Genomic DNA, 16031 nt, shown 5'->3' with positions numbered 1-16031 from the left:
AAACAGCAAAAAAAAAAACCCCAAATTTTTGATAATGTACTGCTTTCCATTATAGTAGATTCTAGAGCACATTCTTTGTGTATAGAGCATGCTAGCTGGGTGTCTTTTAGCATAATTGTTTCACATTTGGCATGGAAAGCACACAGGTTTGGGGTCTTCAAAAAGGCCAATGAGATAGGCCTCACTTGCCTCCTACTCCAAAAGTATTAAAAGCAAAAATTCTTGATACCCAGTGATTCATTCCCGGCATATTCCACAAAGCACCACCAGCTGTGGTCTGGAAGTACAGATCTATTTTGAAGTCCCGAGCAATTTCTCACACCAGGCACTGGAAGGGAAGTCTGCAGATCAGAAGTTTAGTGAACTTCTGATAAGGTCTGATTTCACCAAGTATGACAATCCCAGGCTGTAACAATGCTTTTACACCCCTCTTGTAGAGGGTACAACTCTTGTGAGCAGTATTTGCTTCCAGAGTGCTTTAACAACGGTAGACTTGTGGAAAGTATGTTTTGTATGGGCCATTGTACGGAGACCTCATTATTTATGCCTTCTCCACACAACCCCACCATGGCTGGAGCTCAGTGAGCTAGAGGCAACACTGGCATTATATGGGCACTGTAGCACCAGCATGACTTGTTATTGTTCCCAGAAAGACTAAATTGTACCCCTTTCTTTTTTGGGGGTGGGGTGCATGGTCCAGGAATCGAACCTGGGTCTCCTGCATAGAAGGCAAGCATTCTACCGCTGAACCACCCATGCACACTTTGAATCCCTTTCTTCTATATAAACCAGGGTTTGGTTCAATTTTAAATGCCTTCAATAAACAGGCTTCCATCAATTTCCTGGGACACAGCACCTCATTTTTACCCATAAATCTTTTATTATTTTATTCAGTTTCTTCCCGACAGTATAAGTAGTAAAACATTAATTTGTTGAAATTCAGAAATGTTTTTGACAGATTAAAAACATCTTTATTATTTTAAAGAGAAGATTTTGCCTGTAGTGATGCAGTGGTTTTTCAAAAGACAACACAGTGTTGTCCGGAATAAAGCTGTGATGAGTTTATATGGGAAAAAAGTTTATTTAAAAAATATGTTCTTTTCTTTGTCACTTCAAAGGACTTGTTATTTTTCTTTTTGAAAATTTTACAGTTATCATGGCAAATAACAGTTATTCAAAAGAGTTCTTTTTATGATAAATTTGTCCAGTATTTCCTCTCCCTCTCCTGGGGACAAATTTGAGAATTCATAAATTGAATTAACACCTTTAACTCAAATCATTTTTTCAAAATGAATTTCAAACTTCCTCCTATTTTCTATAAACCATCTGTGGTGGTTAACTTTAGATGTCAACTTGTCTGGTCTATACTACCCAGTTGTTTAATTGAATCCTAAACTAGGTGTTGCTGTGAAGGTATTTTGTAGAAGTGGTTAACATCTACAACCAGCTGATTTCAAGTAAAGATTACCCTTGAAAATGTGAGTAGGCTTCATCCAGTTGTTGAAGGCCTAAAGAGTGAAACTGGGGTCTTCAGAATTAGAAATTCTGCATCAAAACTGCAGCATAAAATCCTGCCCGAGTTTCCAGCCTGCTGATCCATCCTGTGCATTTCAGACTTGTCAGACCCCACAGTCACATAAGTGAATTCCTTAAAATAAATCTCTTACACACACACACACACACACATACATGCATCCAATTGGTCCTGTTTCTCAGAGAACCCAACTGATCACCATCTCTAACTTTTTCTGTTTTAACAAGGCAAAAATTTATCCGCTCAGGCTCTGCTCCAATTGTATGGGACTGGAACAAGTGCAAAGAAGAGCACATGAAAGAAAGCGAGAAGTACTTGTTACAGGCTAAAAGAAAGGGGTGGGGGGAGTTGTTGTACCTCCCTCCAAATACCGAAAATACTAAAAATTCAGAAGCATACTCCTTTGTGTTAATTGCAAAAGCAATTCAGAATTGGTACAATCTATGTCAGAGATTTTCCAACATTACTTGCCTCACTTGGGAATGTTAGAAAAGCAATTTTTCAAACTCTACCCTGCAGATGATGGAATCAGTAAGGTTGTGGGTGGAGTTCAGCAATTTCTGCTGTAACAAGCCCCCAGGGACTTCTTAGGCACCTAAAGTTGGAGCACCATTGCTCCAGGATGATGGTCCATCCTTGGTACCATGGACAGGCCAGGAGAGTGTCAACACAGATCAAGTTCTCAAATAGTTTACAATCTAGTCAAAGAGAAAAGCTAACCAAATAGAAATATCATTCATGATTCCAGTTTTTTAAAGCACAAGACAAGCAGCACAGCTAAATGCTACCACCTAAAGAGCAGAGGACCATAAACAGAGAGTTTCTTTCTAGCTCAATGATTAGAAAGGTGAGATTTGACACAGATTTTTTGTGGCAGAGTCCACCAGCTGTTCTTCCCCAGCACACGGCAAGGCCACATTTCCACCTTCCTTTACAGTCATAAGTGACCATGAAACTAATTTCTGTCAATGAAACATGAGCAGAAGAGATATGTGCTATTTCTGAGCCAAGGCATTTTCAGAACTGGGTATCTTCTCTCATTGTGCTCTGTCGTTTTCTTTCTGTAGGTTGGTTGCAAATAAAAATACCAAGACTCCAGGAACAGAGGAGTCTCAAGATGGAACAAACCTGGGTTCTTGATTCAGCGCATCAAAGAAACCTCTTTAGACTATTAAGCGAATAAGAAATGAACGTCTACAGAGTTTAGCAACTCTGTATTTTGGATCTATTTAACAGAGCTTAATTTAAACTAATAGGTCAGATTATAATACAACACTAGAAGTGAATAAAAGATGATATTCCACTGATGGAAGAATATTAGTAAAATTGCACAGATTTTACTGCTATGGCATATAGGTCTCAGGGGACAATTGGCTGGTTGTAGAGGATGGGGCAGAGAGGATCGAGGGGATTCTTGAATGCTTTATAAGTTAGGATGCTGTTTTAGTTTCCCAGGCTGCTCAAAGCAGATACCATGAAACAGTTCAGTTTAAACAATGGGATAAGCTTACCATTTTGAGATTCTGGAAATGTCCAAATTAAGGTATCATCAAAATAATGCTTTCTTCCCAAAGACCAGCTGCCAGTGATCCTTGGCTCCTCTGCCACACAGCAAAGCACATGGCGGCATCTGCTGGTCTTTCCCTTCTCTTCCAGGTTTAATTGCTTTCAGCTTCTTGTTTCCGTGGTTCTCTCTCTCTCTCTCTTTTTTTCTCTCTCTCTCTTCATTCCATTTATAAAGGACTCCAGTAAGAGGATCACGTCCCATACCGAATGAAGTGGGTCACATTTTAACTGAACTAACCTCATCAAAAGATCCTATCTACAGTGGGTTCACACACACATCCACAAGAATGCCTTCGATTTAAGAACATGATTTTCTCATGTACTTACAGCTTCAAACCACTACAGATGCTTTGGGTTGCAAGTAATAGACAACTCAAACTCGATTTTTTAAAAAAGGTTAATTATCATCTAATGACACAAGAAGTTCAGAGGAGTCCAGCTCCAGGCACATTTACTAAGGCTTCTGTTGGGGATTGAATCATGCTCCCCCCAAAAGGCATGTTCAGGTCCTAACCCTTGTTCTTGTGGGTGTGAACTCATTCATAAATAGGATTTTTGAAGATGTTACTTGAAGGGTGATCAAATGGAATTCAATATGACAAATCTTTATGAGCAAAGGAAATTAGACACAAAAAGAGGGAAGCCACAGGTAACAACCACAAGCCAGAAGAAAAAAGAAGACTCTTTCATGTGCATTGCCATGTGATAGAAAAGCCAAAGAACAAGGACCACTAGCCAGCTAGAAGTCATGCACCTGAAAAGAAGCAAGTCCTCTAGCCTCTGAAACTGTGAGCCAATAAATTCCTGCTCTCAAGCCAACCCATTGTATAGTAACTGTTTTAGCAGCCAGGAAACTAAAACATCCTCTGCTTGATGAAGTCTCTTATTTCTTTGCTCTTCTAAGTGTCAGTTTCATTCTAAGGCTGGGAACAAAATGGCTATAACAGCTCCAGGTGAGCTATCCAGGTCTAACAGCATTCAGGAAGAAAAAGGTAATTTTCTCCCTGACTTATTTTAGAAGAATTTGTCCAGAAGCGTTTCCTGCATGTACAAGCTCCTCATATCCCATTAGGTTGTCCCTAGCACATGCTCATTCCTAAGCTAATCATTGGTAGTTCTCAATTCCATGTACATATTAGAATTCCACAAATAGCTTTGGTAAAACGTCAATGCCCCATCAACAGAGAGTCTGACTTAATAGGCTTAGGATAGGACTTGGGCCTTGGCGTTAAAAAAAAAAAAAAATCTCTCCAAGATTATAATGCATAGCCAGATTTGAGAAAGTCTGACTTAGATTAGTCATTGGCAATGCAACGGATGTTGAGAAAACATGACTAAGAACACTATAAATGCTTCACTTTATTTTGATTTTTACTTAATTTTCTAGACTGAGGGTAGTCATGTAAGGTTTCTAAATAGAGACCAGGGCTGTGTTTTCAAAAGGCAGTTCTGCGAGCTCTGTACTCCATGCCTCACAGAAGGCCTTCCTAAGCACTCAGACAGTGCTCAAGAAATGAATGGATGACTGGAAAGAGGGTTCTGGAGGCAAGTACCCCAACATGAAGGTCCAGCCTGTGCGTCTACAAAGCATGTGAAATTTTAGAACACCTGAACGATTCCAGTTTGGAATGTCAATAATGCAGAGATTGAAAAACCCTGTTTTAAGACATTAATCAAGCTTGTTATTGCAAGCCCTCTATGCTTGATACTACAGATATTCTGAAACTCCCTTAGGACTTCAGGAATTCTTAGAGACAAGTTTCGAATCTAAGATTATTTTGAAAACCTGAATGCATGATCATATTTTTCACTTTTTAGTTAATTATTTTAAGTCTCCGAAAAACAGATTCTGGGCCTTTTTAATTCCACTTCTGCTCTCAAGCTCAAAAGTTCCTCCAACCTCCTTTGATTACAGTGCGGAATGAAGAATATTTCCATACTCCTCTAAAACAGTGATTCTCAACTTGGGTTGGTTTTGCACCTTTGCGTACATTTGACAAGGTCAGAAGATTTTAATTTGCCTCAACTGAGAGGATGCTACTGGCATCTTGGTGGGAAGAGACCAGGGATGCTGCTAAACTTCCTACAATGCACAGGGCAGACTCCCAACAGAAAAATTAGCCCCAAATGGCAATAATGCAGAGATTGAGAAACCCTGTTTCAAAACATTAATCACGCTCATTATTGCAAGCCCTCTATACTTGATACTGCAGATATTCTGAAACTCCCTTAGGACTTTAGGAATTCTTGGAGACAAATTGCTCAATAATAGCAAAGACTCAGACTAGATCTTGAATGCTTTGTGTAGATCTACTTTTGCGTAAACCCTCAAGTAAGCTTTTGCAAGCTTTGCAGACCCAAAACAGGAGACGCACGGAGACTCCCTCCATGAGCTGGCAGTCCTATTGGAGATACCGTACACAGGCAATGCCAGCCAGATCATTTTACCCTAATCAATATTTGTATGAACATGACATTTTGTTTATTCTGTTGCCTTTTTGTTCTTCTGATTCATAAACAGCAATAACAGCGCTGAACAATTATCCTTTCTTATTGCAGACACAGATGTGTAAATGCATGGAGGCTTTCATAAGGCTGGTTATGCCAAAACAATTCATATTATACCTCATATACTGCACTATAGGATTTCAGACTACATAATTGTGCATTTTGTATATGTACATGCTTTCAGCACTGGTGCTATAATAATCAAAATCGCTCTCTATAAGCCTAGATTAAAACTTTTTTTTATTAAAACCTAGTGGACGATGTCTCATTAGATACTAAAGCAGAAGTTAATATTTTAATCCAAGAAGCTTCACTTCTTGTATTTCCAGTACTTCCTTCTCTGAAGGTAGGAAGAAGGGGGACATTTTGAACATTTAACTCAAATATCTAAAAATATTGAGCACTGGGAATCCTACAATGCAACAAGAAAAATTTTAACCTATTATCTAAGGCAGGATCAGCAAACTTTTTCTGCACAGGGCAAGATAGTAAATGCTTCCATCTTTGTGGACCAGTCTGTCTGTGTCACAGCTGTTCCGCTCTCCCACTGTAGCACAAAAGCAGTCATAGACAGTATATGAGTGGACGAATATGACTATGTGCCAATAAAATTTCCTTTATAGACACTAAAATTTAAATTGCATAGCATTTTCATGTGTCACATGTACCCCTGTTTGGATGCTTTTTCAACTATTTTACAAATGGAAAAACCGTGTATAGTTCACAGGCCACAAAAACAGACTGATTTGGCCCATGGGCCACAGTTTACTGACACTGATCTAAGGGACATGGCTGTTTATTTGAGGAAAACATAAAAGAGAACTTCAGTCAAGGAGGATGATTACAAGAAAACCACGAGAATACCTACTTCAAATTTTCATGTTTGGTCAAAAGATATTTTAAATAAATGATTCCAATTTAATAATACAATGATTTGGCACAAGTGAAATGAAGATATTACAGTAAATTTGCCATAAGCCTGTTTCATTGACTCGAAATATTTTAGTCAGTTCAAATTATTTGACAATCTTCTAGTAGGCAAGATGGTCACTTTGAAAGATAGCCTTAGGAAAAATTCAATCAGGAATATCCTCTACATACCTAAACATTTGTCTATATTAAGGCTTCATTGATTTGGCTTATGATCCAGCTATTGTAATTAACTATAGGTAGCAAATTTATTCCTAAATCCGTTTTACTTAAATATCTGTGTTAGTCATTATCAAAAAAAAAAAAAAAAAATCAATGAAGGTAAAATATTTAGTTTAGGCCCTTCAGGCACCTACATCCAAAATGGGCAAGAGTAAAAGCTATCCAAGAATTCAAGGAATTCAATGAGTCTCATTTCTTAAAGAAATGTAATTGCATTTCTTCTCTCAAAACGGCAACAACAAATCACCCTGATAGGTATTTCAATGACAGCCACTTGAATGAACACTCCTTTATCTGAACGGCCTGCCTGAAGAAGAACCACTGGGATAAATAAGATGAATCCTTCCTCCCATATACAGACAACTAAAATGAGCATCCCTCCTTCTCCTTTCCTTCAGTTGAATCATGAAAGCAGTGATTATTGGAACCCCATATGGTTTGATGTGAAGTTCTGTTATGCCTGCTCTACTATTTGCAGTTGTGACACTTGCCTTTGTATTTCATCCTGCTTCTCCTTCTTACTGAATGCCGTCTCCTTGTTCATTCTTATCCATGTTCATTTTCAAGTCTAACTCAAATAATCTCATCTAAGATGATTTTGGACACTCTGTCCTCCTTCCCAAACACATTTCATCCTTTCACTGCAGAAATATCTAAAGTAGTACTTATATAATTTTGTGCAGTTACTGGTTTATGCATTCCAGCTCCTTCCATGTCCTGTCAGGTCTTTGAGGGCAGAGGTCTTCACACCTTCAGTACCCAGCTTACTGCTGGGTCACAGGGAAGATAGTGTTTAGTCTGCCTAAATAATATTAAGCACACCTTAAATATTTATAAATACAGCTTGATGACTTGTAGGGTGATCAGGTTTGCTCTTTCTTTCTCTCTCTTGCATCATCTTGGATGCCTAACAATAGCAATAGGTGTTTCCATTGCAGTTAATTACCGGTGACTCCGTGTCAGACCCTTCCTGAGTAACCAAACTCCCCTTCTCTACTGGAGCCCTGGAGAGGGCTTGGAGTGGATCCCTGTTTCCCTAGCCCACTGGTAGCTTCAGAATGCCTATATTGAAGAAGCTTTAAAATGGCAATGGTAAAAGGAATTGGAGTGGGAAGGGACCTAAGGAAAGTGTCTCAAAGTTTCATTTGCAGAAAAGGAACAATATTTTTATTGTTTATTTGCAGTGGTATATAGTGACTATCAGAGAACTAAAGCTCCCCTAGCCAGTTCCTCATACTCCCCATTGCCCTTGCATTTCTGTCCTTTATTCTACCTCCATCAGTACAATATTCTGGGGTGCAAAGCATGAAGGTTTTTTGTTTTTATGGTAAAGGATATCTCAAAAGGAGATGAAAACTTAGAAGAAACAAGATTCCTAGCCAATTTGGATTTTCCCTTTATCACATCAGGAAATCTGACAAATTAGAAATCAGAAAACAACTGCTTGACAATGTCCCAACCAAGTATACACACCTATATATGCACTTTTGGTGGTTTTAAAATTTGTCCCAAAATTCTATGACTCCACCTTTCAAGAAGTAAATTTTTAATTCCTCACCCCATGAATGTGGGCTAGATTTGGTGATTTTCTTCTAGCAAAGAGAGTATGGTAGTTGTGGTGTGTCACTTTGACCTTGGCCATTAAAAAGACTGTGGCCTCCTTCTTGCTTTCTCTCCTGGATCACTTGTTCTGGTGAAGACAGTTGATATGTAAAAATATTTAAGCTGTCCTGTGCAGAGGTATATGCAGCAGAAACCAAGGATTCCTGCAAACAGCCATGCGAATGAGCCATCTTAAATGTGGATTTCCACAGTCAAGCGTTCAGATGACTATATTCCTGGGCAGCAATTTGACTGCAACTTCATGAAAGATACCGAGTGAGAACCACCCAAATTATTGACCTATCAAAACTGAGATAAAAATGTCTGCTGTTTAAGCTTTTAGGCTTGAGGCAATTTGTTACATGAAAATAGATAATATAGTACTTATATTCTCTCACTTCACTATATAGTGCTGAAAAATCAGCAGTGGTAAGGGGAAAAAGACAGTTTGCAACTAGTAGCTTTTATTCTAGCAGATTAGAAGCTGCGATAGTGCCAATTCTTGTGTAACTACTTGTCAATAAAGTGCGTAGGTGAATTGAGAAGTCTCCTTTTAGCTGAAGACTAATATATCTAATTGTGGTAGATTTCTATCAAAGATGTCTGAAAAAATTCTCCCCATGATCCTTTACCTGGTGCTTTATCTGGTGCTCTCCTAACAAGAGGTGAAATATATTTCTCTTTCCTTTGCAGACCGGCCTTGTGAATTGCTTTTACCTCTAGAAATAACAATGTGTGATTTCCAGTTGCTGGCCTCAAGAAGACTTGAAGGCTCTGCTTTCACTTTCATAAAAGGCAAGCCTGAGAGACTGCCATGTAAGGAAGCCAGTCTGATCTACTGGAGGATGAAAGACCAAGAGGAAGCCCAAGGTTTCCTTGACAATAATAAGCCAGATATGTGAATAAACGTATCTCAGATCTTCCAGACCATAAAAGCCATCCAGCTAAATGCAGCTGCATGGGTGAGTTCAGGTGAGACCAGCAGAAAAAATACCCAGCCCACAGAATTGTAAGAAATAATAAGGTGGGCCATGGTGGCATAGTCACAGAGTTCTCACCTGCCATGCCGGAGACCTTGTTATATGATAAAAGATAACTGATGCAGTTTACAATTATCTCAGAGGTAACTTGTACTAAATTGAGCTCTTTATTCCCCAAACCAGATCTGATCCTCATCCTGAACACTCCCTCTTAATGCCATCCAGTTGTTCAAGCTAGAAACCTTGGTGTTGCCTTTATATTTTCCCCCTTCCCCCCCATTCAATCCATCTGTGAGTCTCATCAGCTCCTCCAAAATATGCTCTAAATGCATGCACTTTTTGACATCCTTGAATCTTTTTACTATAGTAGTCATAGGATCACCAACTCTTGTATGAATTCCCAAAGTAGCTTCTTAGCTGATGTCCTTATTTCTTCCTGCCCAATCTATCCTCCATGAGTTGCCCCCAAACAATCTCTCCAATATCATCTTGGAATTCAAGTCTTCTTTTTCAGTTTCCTAACAATGCATACTCTTTTAGACACAAGTGTTTGCACTTGATGGTCCTCTTGCCTGGAAGACCTTCTCTGGACTCTTCTCAGGCTGGCTCTTTCCAGTCCTTCAGGGGCCATCTCAAATTATCCTCCAAGAGGAAATTGTTGTTACTATTCAAGGAATCCTTCATTGCAGTTAGAGTGCCTTTACAACCCACAAAAATGATTCACGCTTTATTAAAAAGAAAGTCATTAGGCACAACATTATCAGAATGACCTGACTAGAAAGTTCAATAATATACCTCCAAAATAATTATAAAAGCAACACACAGCAAGGAGAACTGTCCCCTCTCTCACACACATTCTGGAATCTGGGGAATTAGGTAGCATTGCCACAACTGTTGACTCCAGAATCACACCATCTTAGCCACACACCTAGGGATAAGAAAACCAGGGCTGCAGCTGTTGCTGCCAGGAGCATGCCTGACATAAGCGTTGGCTCAAGAGTCATTCTGTATCCACTATCTTCGCCAGCAAAGTGTGTGCCTCATAGCCACTGCCTTTCATTTAACTTGCCTGATTTCAAGTCTCTCAGGAGTGCATGTGATTGTAGAATCTATATCACATCCAGAACTATAGTTTCAAAGGAATCTAAAAATATAATTTTTAATTTTTGGTCTCTGCACCTACAAGGTACACTGGAAAGAAGTTGGAATAGATGTAGAATGAATCAATCTGTTGAATCAGGCCATTCTCCCTGACCACACTCCAGCTACCTCCCTGTTTAATTCCTTCATAAAATGCATCACAGTTTAAAACCACACATGACATATACACACATACATCCATGCATATATCATAACCATATCTATACCTATACCTACCTATATATTTAATTTTTAGTTTCTTTTGCTACATTGTGAGGGCAGGGACATTGTATTACTCACAGCAGCACCTATAATTGTGCCTTGCTCATAGCAACTCCTCAATAAATATTTGAAGAATTTAAGGAATTATTTGATGAACAAATGTCATTTTATAATGTAGACCTTCCAATTTATACATTTATAATGTAAAGACCAAAAGATGGTGTCCTTATGGATACCACGTCCCCTTCTGACCTGACTCTTCTGCTCTCATGAGAAATTCTTTTCTAAATTCTATTAACTTCCCACCTGTGATGGTCTAAAACTGTTCTGTACCCCAGAAAAGCATAAATTCTTTTAATCCAGTCTTGTGGGGCAGACCTATTGTTAGGTAGGACCTTTTGATTAGATCGTTTCTATTGAGTTGTGACTCAGGCCATTCAAGGTGGGTCTTAATCCGCTTGCTGGAATCCTTTAAGGGAGAGACGTTGTGGAGAGAGCTCAGAACCAAGAGAAACTAGGAGAGAAAGAAGACACCCAAATGACATTTTGGATCAAAAGACCAGTAGATGTCATGTGCTTTCCCATGTGACAGAGGAACTCTTGATGCCAGCAGCCTCTCTTCCAAGAAGGCAACCTCTTGTTGGTGCCTTAAATTGGATGCTTTCATAGCCTTAGAATTGTAACTTGTGACTTGTAATTTAATAAGCCTCCTTTATAAAAACCAATCCATTTCTGGTATATTGCATTTCAGCACCTTTAGCAAACCAAAACATAACCCCATCAACAATTCCATCCCTTCCCTATTCAACAAGATTCCTTCACTCCTTGGTGAGTCTCTAGAGCATGGCATCATTCCAGGCTTTAGCTAGGTAAGGACAAATATCTTCTGTTTCCCTTTTTAAAGGTATGTATTGAAGGAACAATGATTATGGGGACTGTATTAATTCCAGTTCTTAAGCAAAAACAGGTATGGTTTTCCATGTCTGATTCAATCTTCCCCTCAATGAGAGCTACATATATCATGGATCTTTACTGATATCTATTCAGCAATCATTATCTTTTAAAGATAAGCATTAATTCTCATCTTAGTCAACAACTATTGAAGAAAGAATAATTCTCTTATTTGCAGAGAACATTAATCTTGGTAAAAGTGGGGCTGTAGTCTGGAGATACATTTCAACTTTATATGAAGCTGACTGCCTGGAGATGGCTCATATTTCATGGTACCATTTCAAAAGGCTAGTCTCAGATCAGACTGCTTGAAATATGACAAGGGACCTATTACTGCGCCATAAGAGGCCCAGGCCTGTAGTGCCATTTAGCTCTATCTTCCTAAAAGAGTCAGAGAATGCAACAGGAATGGCAAGTCCCAAGACTTAGGCTTTGGTCAAAACAGTAGACATTAAAATAAATGTTGATCTTCAGGGTTAAATGGAAAGTCAGGAGCTTAATATAAAAAAACAGGAAGGGTCCTTGAAGCTTTTAACCTTTTTTTTCAAAGTCTACAAGTCACACATATAAGGCTATGAGTTTATTCTAAACTCTTCAGTTTGTGATGGACAATAATGCGGTTTCTGGTTTTTGCTTGCTAGATTCCCTGTCTGTGTTTATTTGCGGATTTCAGCTAACTGATCACACACCATATCTATTCCATTGCGGTAGACCAGCACTGTTTGCTTTGTTATTTTTCTGGAGGTTGTTTGTAAAGTGTTTCCAGACGTCAAACAACTCCAAGCACTCTTGTTTCCTAAGCATTTAGTGTGCCCCCACCAGTGATCTGGGTCAAGATTCTGATCTGTTGATCTAGATAGCTAAAACTTTAGATGGAAGATAGATGATAGCTAGCTAGGTAGGTAGATAAATAGATAGACAGATAATGTACATAGATCAACTTATTTTTAAACGGATTTCTGTTTATGGAATCTTTGAGAATTAATCTGGATTTGAATACTAGAGTAGGAAAAAAAGGAGGGGGGAGAGGAGTGGAGAATAAGCACAAAAGAACATAAAAGGAAGAGAGAGAGAGAGAGAGAGTAGAGACCAAGAAACAGAGTGAAAGTCAGTTCAAGTGGGTGACTATAACCTCTGGCAAGCGATCAGACAAACAAGTTCAACCCAAAGTCAATTTAACTTTATTGGACCACACTGTCTCAGGCAATTAGAAAAATATTTGTAAAACATCAGATGAGAAAAAGGAACGTGGAGCCCAATAATGCAAAACAATGTTTATAAGAGGGAAATCATGAAGTGGGAAGAGTAAACACAATTATTCTATCAGCACCTCCTGTTCTTCTAAAGATTACTTAACTTAAATGTAGAGAACTCCTCTGAACAAACAGCCAAAATAGTTTCTTTCTAGCATACTCCTACCCTCAAAGTAGTTTGTTTCAAGGCAGAAGAAACTTAGAAGAACTTTCAACTTTGAAGAATTAGGAAAAAACTATATACTAGATTTCACGAGATTATTGATTATTTTTCAGGTCAGTTGATAACACCAAGCCTAAAGGAAAATAAGAATTGTCTTTATGTCTGCTATTTGCTCTTTGCTTTTCACTTTGGGTGAAAAATTAATTGACAATACACACAAGTGATAGCCCCGAAGTTCAAAGTAATTGTAGGATTATTTGGAGAATATAGTGCACTTCAGCAATTTATCCAGCTAAGTAGTTTTCAAGGCTCTTCATATTTCAGATCAACTTAATTCTACTCAGTGTGTTTTTGGATTGTTAAGCTTGTTTTACCAATCCTCACACCTAGTATCTCATAAAATGGCAAACATGAAGCCTTGGGATTAGTGCCAGTTTCTATCTCCCATAACATACACAGTCACCAGCCCACACACGGCTGAAATATTCATGGTGTGCATCTAATTCATATCCAACAGATGGTGGCCTGCATTGAATATCTTCCTCCTCCAAATGTCTCTTTTTCTACCAGCCTCAATCTCTTATACAGAACTGTCCTCGCTATACTCCCAATCCTTTGTCCTTTTCTAGACCTTCCCCATCACCAAATTCTGTGCTTACTATAAGAAAAGAATTGGTCATCTGGTTTTCTTGCAGGGCACAATAAAATATACCATGCATATGAAAACAAAATGATGTTGAGAATAGTCTTTTACTTCTGCCATGGACATTTCCGTTAACCATCATCATCTATGTCAACTCTCAAATCTGCTCTGTTTCTCTGGAAAGAAAATAGGCACCAAAGTCTATGCCTAGTTCTCTTTATTTTAAAAATAACTGTTATGAATTGCATGCTGAGATTTATTTTCATTTTTGGTGACTCAGAGAAATATTAGGTAATATAAATTCAGAGATTTAAGCAATACTAATTCTATTCTTGATACCATTTTGATGGGCCGGTTTCAGGACAGACTGCTTGAAATAAGACAGAAAAACTTTCACAACCCACGAGGAGCTCAGGTCTGCAGTGGCATGCAGATCTATCTTGCTAAAGCAGTCAGAGAAGAGAACAGGGAGGTAGACTATGTCAGTTTTGGCCAAAGTCTGGTACTTCATTTGTAGTTTGGTATTTCATTTGTGATCATTGTTATTCTATGAAACCCCATATGGCTCTTGATTTTTTTTTAATGTTTCTAAAGGAAGTGTAACCATACCCTTATGAATTTACCACAGCTTGTGTACAAAAATTGTTAGGAAAACTGGAGTCCATGAGAAGGAATATCTACATGCCAATAGTCAGAAAACGCTGGAGAAATAGAAATATCAACTAGATAAGTTAATATCCACACAGAAATATTTGTATTCATGAGTGTACTTGTATGGGCCAATGTGTTTCCTTCTGCTTCCTTCTGTTTTAAATGGTTTTAGAATTTAAGGTATTTGTCATTGCCCCCTTGCAAAACAGCGGATGAGAGGAGGAAAGCTCCCATGGGCCTGTGGCCACTTTTAAATACTATTATTGAAAGAGTGTTCTTTGGAGAGACTGATGTGGTAAACCATTTCTGTTAATTTCCCCCAAAGAATGTCACATTGGCTAATGTTCTGTGGGTGGTCATGTAATGAGACACTGGTGTCTGTCTGTGACACATACTGTATATAAAAGGAGGCATAGATAAAGGTAACTTGAATTCCACCCCTCTCTGTGTTTATATGATGCTTATCACCAAGCTATGGAGACATCCAGACTAGAAGCTTTATAACAAGAACATTTTCCACCTCCATTCAATTGAAATCAATGGACAACGAGTCTGGGCAATCTCTCAAAGGGTTAATATGCACACATACCTCTAAGCAGACAGAGATGAAAATGGACTGACCCAAGTGGCAACAATTTCCCCATTGCCAAAAATGTAAGCAACTGCTTCAGTGGAATACCAGTGGAAATGAGTCTTCTACATTATAAACATATTCTAAGTGCATTTGCAGGCATCTAGCTATTTAAACTGTTTTTACCGAAACCAGTAACTTTTGTAAAAATATAGCTATTCACAGCCCTAGTTTATTTTAAAGATTAATAGCATGGAAAATTTCAAAGGAAAATATTTGACCATTTTTCTTATAGAAGAGAGCAAGTGTTATAGTGACTCCGTGAGTGTGCATATGTACATATATTAATTTTAATCAAAAGGAGTGTTTAAAGTGCATATACCTTTCTGATGTATATATACATTTAAATAAGAATGTCCCCTAGATAGTCCCTTCTTCCCTGCCCCATGGAATTGACACAATAAAGCATGTTGTTGAGTAAGACCAAACATCACTAAGTCCAATTGAACATTTTTACAAAGTCAAATTATGACAATAATAAGACTCTTAGAACATCTGTATTTTCTTTTGGAGCGTCTTTTACTTCCTTCCTCTTTCTAGCCTTCTAACTCACTTTGTTTTCTTTTAGTCTTGAACTGTAACTGGGGCATTCTGGAACATAGATTTATTCATCTTGACCTCAGCTGTGATTAATCCACCCGAGACAAAGATCAACTTTAGGCAAACACTAGTTCCCTCTTCTATCAATAATGCAAATTCACCTAGCTGCTTGCAGTCTCTGGCATAGGTGTGGGTGAAAAGATAAAGAATTTACTCAGTGATTTAAATAACAAACAGTTATTGGGAACCATTTATGTATGGACACACAGGCAGCACATTTAATTAATGGATATTATTTCTGCTGCACTTGAAACTCGGATATAAATGAGGCTGAAGAGACTGATGAATGCCTTACAGTCTGCTTTTTTAAGTCCTCTTCTTGTTCCATCACCATATGGTAGAGGCACAAAATTATTACTCTCTTTGGGTGAGAGGAGATACTAGTATAGATCAATCAAATACACTGGCAGCTGAGAAGAATGCAACCTTAGTTAA

The 16031-nt window shown here is 38.4% G+C and overlaps 1 non-coding gene across 1 annotated transcript; it reads right to left on the bottom strand.

Annotated features, from left to right (window-relative positions):
* Positions 1–688: 688 nt before the first annotated feature.
* On the bottom strand, positions 689–759 carry TRNAR-UCU (transfer RNA arginine (anticodon UCU)). Its single transcript has one exon. It is a non-coding gene; the product is annotated as a tRNA-Arg (tRNA).
* Positions 760–16031: the final 15272 nt, after the last annotated feature.

The sequence above is a fragment of the Tamandua tetradactyla genome, chromosome 22, assembly GCF_023851605.1.
Source record: "Tamandua tetradactyla isolate mTamTet1 chromosome 22, mTamTet1.pri, whole genome shotgun sequence".
Taxonomy (NCBI): Eukaryota; Metazoa; Chordata; class Mammalia; order Pilosa; family Myrmecophagidae; genus Tamandua; species Tamandua tetradactyla.
The sequence above is the reverse complement of the archived record's forward strand: the minus strand, read 5'-3'. Positions and strand labels throughout refer to the sequence as shown.